This window comes from Gossypium arboreum, chromosome 5 (genome assembly GCF_025698485.1).
Source record: "Gossypium arboreum isolate Shixiya-1 chromosome 5, ASM2569848v2, whole genome shotgun sequence".
NCBI classification, from domain to species: Eukaryota; Viridiplantae; Streptophyta; class Magnoliopsida; order Malvales; family Malvaceae; genus Gossypium; species Gossypium arboreum.
Window position 1 is genome coordinate 49,798,948 of NC_069074.1, and position 5,891 is coordinate 49,804,838.

At 29.4% G+C, this 5,891-nt stretch overlaps 1 long non-coding RNA gene across 2 annotated transcripts; it reads right to left on the bottom strand.

Moving 5' to 3' along the window:
- Positions 1-2,478: 2,478 nt before the first annotated feature.
- Positions 2,479-4,897, bottom strand: LOC108452307 (uncharacterized). 2 transcript variants are annotated; one of them, XR_008283230.1, is made up of 3 exons: positions 4,780-4,897; positions 3,644-3,809; positions 2,479-2,911 (listed from the first exon to the last, which is right to left on the bottom strand). It is a non-coding gene; the product is annotated as an uncharacterized LOC108452307 (long non-coding RNA). The 2 variants fall into 2 exon arrangements; XR_008283229.1 differs by lacking the exon at positions 4,780-4,897 and adding an exon at positions 4,603-4,742.
- Positions 4,898-5,891: the final 994 nt, after the last annotated feature.

Below are 5,891 nucleotides of genomic sequence, written 5' to 3' on the forward strand. Positions count from 1 at the left end.
AGTTTTGATGAATATCGTTAAAGTTGTTAATTTTTTTTTATGGTTATATATTCAATTTAATGGGTGCTTTGGTGCAAGATGAATTAATCTTTCATGTTTAATGTTTTGCATCATAGTTGCTGTTGAATTTTACAAATTGTGCAGCCTATTTCGATTCCTTTTCTTGATGCATAATTGCTTATTTTAAAGTTATTTATATTAGTCAATGAATTTCAATTATCTATACTACCAAGATATAAACATATATATTTTTAGTTTTAAGTTTGGTCAAATAATATTTGGGTTTGACATAGTATTATTTCTAATATTCATTTAAATTATATTGGTATAGTCTACAGTTATAAATTATGGGATATGTCAACTATTATGATTTTATTTCGAGATATATTGACTTGAAATTTTCTTTCAAGTATTCATGTGAATCTCTGTTTAATCATAACTATAACTCTGGATTTACATGGTATATTTAAGGTAAGTTTTTCTATTTGATTATGAATACATGTATATGCTGAATTGCTTTGGTGTTTTTGTCCATGTCAAAATTATGAATACATGTGCTTTTGTTAATTATTTGGCTTTGAACCACTATATTATTTCTATTTGGTTTTGATATATATGGTTTTGAAAAAAAAAGAGAGTCAAAGATTAAGGTTTTTGGTTTTTTATTGCATTATTAATACAACCTTATTTTTAGTTATTTGAGTCTATAAAGCAATAAAAAATAGTTTTGACATTTGACTATTGGGTAAATTTTAAATTTGACTATTGATATGTTTATATATATTTTAAAATAACTTAATTGAAGCAATAAGTCACCAAAGTGATTTTTTTATAAATTATTTTGTTTAAAAATATAAAATTTTGTGTGCATGTAACTTATGTTAATATTAATCGGCCCAAATGAAGGTTAATAATATTACATGTGCAACTATGGCGATAAAAATGTGATGATTATTTGGTTTTACATGTGAGTAATAAATCGGCCCAAAGGAAGATTTATTGTTCAAGATGTTTTTATTGTCAATGTTTGATTACTACACCAAGATATCACTTACAAGTTAATATTTTTTCCAAAGATGAAATATTAATAGAGTGTCCGATATGAGGTTTTCCTTTATTCAAATTATTTTGGTTTAAATTTAAAGTCTTATGTAAGGTTATTTTGATTTATTCAACTATTATTATATTTGCTAACATCATGTATGTTGTTTTGGGATAAAGATATATACATACATATATATATATATATATATATATATATATATGCATATATACTATTATCTTTTAATTTGGTTGAAAGATGAAATTAAGAAAATATTTTGAAATAAATAAATTCAAATTTTGGCTTTAGGTTTTAATTAAAGATGTCTAATATTTTAAATAGATTAGTTGAAACAAAATGGCCCCAAAGTGACCTTTTTTGTATAAATTAGTTTATTTGAAATATGAAGATAATTATATGTTTACTTGAAATATCAAGATGATTATATGTTTTTGTGATTCATGCGTTTATTAATTGACTCAAATGTAAGTTAATATTTGGCAGAATTTCAAAAAACATACGTGATGATAAATGTGTGACAATTATAAGGTATTTTGTGTGAGCAAGTCTGAGAAGGAAAAGGTAATAGAATAAGTTCATAAGAACTTAGTGAGTTCCAATGAGATCATAAATAAGGATGTTGTTTGTACAATTGAATCTTTCAAAGGGTTTGTATAATTTCATAGAGTAGGCCCAATAGTGTATACAAAACTCAGATAGACTCAGTACGCCAACTTCCTTACAACATGGACGTATATTGGACACCAACTTACTCATAACTCAAATAATCTCTCTCCTCGCATCCCTCTTCCTTCTTCTCCCATTTGAATGATTCAAATATCAATGTAATTTATGGTTTATTAACTCTCAAATTAGTAAATAGTTGTAATTTATGACTACTAGATAAGTCTCCATGATATAATAACATTAACCATTTGAACAATATAATAACATAATCTATAAAAAATATCTAACCAATTTGAATCATACAAAGGGAGAGGGACACACTACAACAAAACAGGCTTATCATGACAATTTTTTTGACTTTAGATGACGCAAAAAAGGTTGGAATAGGTCATCTCAATGCTTCTCTCGAAACTTCCAAAACTGTCGTCTATAGTGCAGTTGGCAAAAACCTAGTCAAGGCCAACATTTAAAAAAGGTTGGAATAAACCCATCTAAAGCAACCTTAAAAAGGTAAGGATTGACCTGTCTAATGCAACCTTTAAAAGGCTGGAATAGACCCATCTAAGACAACCTTAAAAAAGTTGAGATAGACACGTTTAAGACAACTTTTAAAAGATTAGGATAGACTTGTCTAAAAGCAATTTATTTTCTATTTTTATTATTTCAATATTAATATTTTTCATAAACATTTACAGTGAATAATGATAGAAATTGTGCTTTAAATACAACTAAAAACTATAAAATCAAAATAAAAATAAAAATTGAATATTCATTACAAAAATCGATCCAACAATCAAAATAAACTAACATTTAGCTGAACTGTATACCACCAGCATTCAATCCAATGTACAAAAGTAAACAAATAAAAAAGTACCTAAGACGATGGACATTGATATTGATATTGTGCTACATAAAAGCTAGTTCAGTCTGAAACTGCAACTTCAATTCCAAGAAACTCTGCTGATCTCTTATTTCTATAAGCGTAACCCCAAGTAATGAAACATCTCCAGATCCAAGTATACCATCTACCCTAACAATCCATTTTGTTTACTACCTACTTGTAACATATGCAGTCTTCTCTCTTTTCACCATTATTGCTTCCTGACTCTTTGCTATATTTGGCGTTATCCATTGAGGCCCAGTCTTGCTGTAAGCCAATTGCAGACCTCATTCAACCTCAAACTGTTATAGTAAAATATAGCAAATTCAAAGGTGCATTAGATAGAAAATAGCAAATCAAATGAAACAGTATACCTCTTCCTTTAGAAGATTATAAAGTTCCTTTGGATTAACAACTTCAAACCCTTCTCCTAATAAACTTTTCAAACAAGAAATTGAAATCACGTTCCTTTAGGTGACATAAAGGCTTAATATGAAACTAGTAGCTTGTGTGCAACTAATTGTTAAAAAAAAAAAAAAAACTATTTGCATTCATAAATAGCATTTTTTATTTTTTTTAATCATAAACCTTGCTATTATGTTGTATGAAACTTTTTCCTTAGACATAAAGGCTTAAAGGTAAAATCAATAAAGGTGAAATCAATAAACTGTTAAAAAAATAAATTGTTAAAAAATAAACTATTAAAAGCTGTTAAGAAAATAAAAAGTGTTTCCTTAGACATAAAGGCTTAATCTGAAACTAGTAGCTTGTGTGATATGACACTTAGTTTATACTTTCCTTAGTTAAAATAGGATTATGTTTGCATTCATAAATAAGTTGTATGCATGATGCCTAAGTCCCTAATTTGTGTTACCACCATTGGCCCTTTTTACTTGCATACAACTATAAATAAATAGGATTTAGAGACCCACCTCATTTTCTAAGCACAAGGAGACAACTAAAATGCTCAATTGAGATTTAATGAAGATATAAATAAAGCCCTGTATGCAAACATGATTTTGTAGCTGCATTACCTTGCAACATTTCTGATTTCGTTTGTTGCTCCTTGAATTTTCTTCTTCACCGATTTAAAACTACTTTGTTGTTTCTTGCTCCAGTGAACTGAGGTTCTTCGCTTAAGAACATCTGACATACGAGGCAATCTTGAGGTCGAATCCCCTAAGCGAGTATTATCATAATCTAGTCAAGAATTGATCAGTCAAAATTTCAGTATATGAAAACTAATCAATTTAGTATGCAAAAAGTTTATTGTGGCTTCCAACTCTCAGGATGTAAAGCATTTGAGCATACCCTAAAGCATAACAATTATCATAAGCTGCTAAATTTCTGAACATAGAAAAGAAATATTTTAAAATTCCTAAAAATATTCATAGGTACAACCACGCACACAACAAAAAAGAGAAATAGAAAGATAGGAGAAGGCAGAAGCCATCTACTTTAGTGTCTTACTGTGTCAAAATTTGGGAAGAAAATTCTCCAAATGAGTGCTTTCAACCTTGTTGCTATATAAATGAAATAGGAATGCATCTCTATGATCCCAAAACACAACTTTTGTTCTTAGAAGTTAAAATTTAATAATAATAGTAATAATATAATCAATTCTCAGTAGCAAAGATTAGAAAATAAAAATATTTTGCAATCCTTAAAAGAAAATGCAAACAACTCACCAATTAGGTCACAAGTTTTTAAACAACCAAATGAATTTTAAATTCAAAAAGATTCAGTAAAGAAATTCCTAGAAATACCTAAATTAATAAAGAGAAAAAAATGATACTAAAGGAAAATGAATCGAATTGCTTCTCATTTAAACAGATCAAAGAAATAAAAGTAAGCAAATAAGCATGAAATCCATAAAAACAACATAGAAACTCCAAAAAATGAAATGAACTGGTAAGCATAAATACCTAATTACAGATCTTAAATATAACAACGCGAGTAAAAATAGATCAAGAAAAAATAATGATTTACAAACCTCGAAGGAAAGGAGATGCGAGGAAAGAAGAAAATGCTGAAATTTTTCATTGCCATTTCAGAGAGTTAAACTAGAAGAATAAAGATAAATTCTATATAATATACCTAACATGCAAGACCAGAAGAAACAAGTATATATATATACAAGAACTGAGAGACGTAGAAAAAGGAAAAAGACCTTGAAGAAAAGAGAGAGCAATAAGCTAAAGAATCAAACAGATAGAAAGCTTCTTCAATGCCCCAACAAAAGCAACCATTGAAAGGCTAATAGATTATCAAACTCAAAGCAAGAATCTTTTAAAAAAGAATAAAATATAAATAAAAGGGTATTACATTCATTCAACAAGGAATGCAACTATCAACGGTATTTAAAATCACTACAACAAGGGCCGGTGTAAGTCATTAATGTTTAAATGAATGCATACCAAGCTATTTCCTCCTTGGTGTTAACTCCCTCAATCTGGATCAAAGAAGTATTTCGGTACTAGTTCGACTTTAACCTAACCGCACCACCACCATCAAACAAATCATAAGCTTCAATCCCGAACAGAAAATATAACCCCCAAAATCAAGTTCTAGTTCTTCAACTCAGTACATCTAAAAAAACACAACTCCAAACCCTCATTCTTAAAACCTAGAAATTCAATCACCCTTTATTACCCAAACACTAATTTTAATTCTGTTACGAAACAATTTAAATGGCCTTTATTATTTTTTCTATTTTAGTTGTGTCTGTTAAGTCTTTGTTGTCAGACGCTGCGTTTTATTTTAGTGTGTTTTGTTGTTCACAACACTATTATTGAAACGGTGTATTTTAGTCTTTTATTTCTGATATATAACTGTAACTCATTCTCGTCTTTTCTCTATTTTCTATTATTACAGATTCATTCTGTGACAAAGGTATCAGAGCTGTTTCGATTCTCATGGCTGTGGAGGGAGTGTCTACAAAGATGCAGAAGGAACTTAGATTGTTACAAGGAGAACTTACTCAGCTGCAAGTTGAATTCGCTCAACTAGACGCAAGGATTGATGCATGTTTAAAAGACTTCCAGGAGGGAATTAAGTCCGAGGTTCAATCGGAGGTAAGATTTGAACTTAGATCTGAGCTCCATTCGTTATTTGAACAGTACTTTGGATAGAGTCCTCCTGTTACAGTTGTTGGTGTAGCGACTGGTAAAGGAAAGGGTATTTTAGGATCTCCTCCTGGGTTTCCAGTAAGGGAACATCTCTTGGTGTCACCTATATCTGATTTAGGACATTCGAATATGTCCTCACGTAATGGTACTTTGG